The following is a 1,893-nucleotide window of genomic DNA, read 5'->3' as shown; positions in this document are numbered from 1 at the left end:
GGGCAGGGCCCGTCTGCTCCCGGGTCTGTCTTGGGCTCTGGGGCCCACTTCCAGGCTGAGCTGTCCCTCCACACCCAGAGAAAAATGAACCCCGAACAGAAGTGCCCTTTATGTATCTCCCCCTGAGCTGCATTTGCCGTGTGTGTCCGCAAACCCTGGCAGGGGAGTGGCTGCTCCCCAGCAGTGCCAAGGGTACATGATAACAGAGGCAGCTGAGTCTAAGCCTGGTCTCCATGGACAGTATTTATTAGGCGCCATTCTCGGTGTGAAGACAGATACACAGGAGGGGCTGAGGGCAGGCCGTGGCAGCTGCGGCCTTTGGGGTCCAGGGGCTGCCCGGGGTGAGGGTGTGGGCACAGGGGTGTGTCACCCACACGTATTGCATATTCTGTGGCAGTGTGCCCAGGCATAAGGCATTGGGGAAGCAGAGAGGCTGCCTGCAGTGGGAGGGGTGAGGGAAGCAATGCTGGCCTTCCAGTTCAATACGAAAGACCCGGCTGGAGACGGAGCAGCCCACTCTGTGAGCGCCATTCGGCCTCCTTCCCCACCATCTCCCTGCAACTTTGGTTGTGGCTCCCTCGGGACTGACGGGACAGGACCCCTCGAGGGCAGGGTCACACACAGGACAGAAGCAGCCAGCACCGCCCCGCCCCCACAACGAAGACACAGAGGGCAGCTCCAGGTCCTGGGCCCTGCTCTCTATGGCACCTGGGCAGCCAGGTCCTCCCCACTGAGACAGGACTCACACACAGACTTCCTCCCTCCCGGAGGAGCCCAGAGGCTAAGCATGTGGTCGGGGTGGGGCTGGGGCTGATCACCCTGGGGGCCCCCACTCCAGCTTCCCTGAATGCCAGGGCCGGCCATGCTCAGCAATGTTAAGGAGCTGACACGGGAGCAGCAAGAGGGGGTAGTCTGGAGGGGGAGAGGCCCCTCACCCACCCATCGATGCTGTCCTGAGTTGCAGTCTCAGTTCTTGCTCTGGGTGCCAACTGTGAAGAGTCTAGGGTCTCACCTCCATCTGCTGCCCTCCACCTGGGCTTCCAGGTCGCAGGTGGGGCAGGCAGTGGGTACAGTGGGGAGGGCGGTTCCTTGCTGCTGTGGTTTCTCTCTAGTTCCTTGGGACACAGGTACCATCGCTATCTGTGGGGTCATAGCTCATGTCCCAGGAGGACACGCCTGTGACTCTCTAGGCTGCTCTGCTGGATTCCCAGACTCCTAGAGCCCAGCTCCTGGCCTTTCTTCTGTGAGACCCAGCTTTGCTTACCTGGCCCTAAGGATTCCCCTGTTTGTGAGGGGGAAGTTCAGAGACTGCACAGGGAGGGTGGGGGTGGGGGGGAGCGTCCTGCCCTGTGTCAGCAGCCCACTAAGAGCCCTGCCTTGTGGCCAAGTGGAGGATCGACTGAGCCCAGCACGGGCTCAGTCCTGAGCTCTGGTCCTGGTCTAAGGCCCAGCTGCCCACCCAGTGCTGGGGTGTGCAGGCCAGGAACTTTCCTTGCAAAGAGCAGGCACGGGAGTCAGAAGGCAAGAGCACTTGGGACAAACAGCCTGTGTTCTTGTTCCCCTTTGCCTTTTGTTACCCGTGTCACCTTGGGCAAGTCGCATCACACGTCTGGGTTTCAGTGCCATCTGTAAAATCGGGATGAGAACTCCTGCCCTGGTGACCTAACTGGGGGGCGGGGCAAGGTTGAGAATCAAACGATCGGTAGAGAGGACAGGGTTTTCCAACTCACTTCACAGATCTAAGAGTCAGTGATTGGTAGCAGCAGCCAGGGACCACAAGGAGGAAGTTTTCTGTTTGATTCCAAGGGTGGTGTCTGATCCGGAAGGCTGGGTCTGCCTGCGAGGATGTGCCTGCAGGCCAGTTAGCTCTCATCTACCAGGCGGACCATCCAG

The sequence above is a fragment of the Moschus berezovskii genome, chromosome 11 (assembly GCF_049115385.1).
Source record: "Moschus berezovskii isolate FMDL1 chromosome 11, NW_MosBer_1.0, whole genome shotgun sequence".
NCBI lineage: Eukaryota > Metazoa > Chordata > Mammalia > Artiodactyla > Moschidae > Moschus > Moschus berezovskii.
This window is presented reverse-complemented; position numbering follows the sequence as displayed.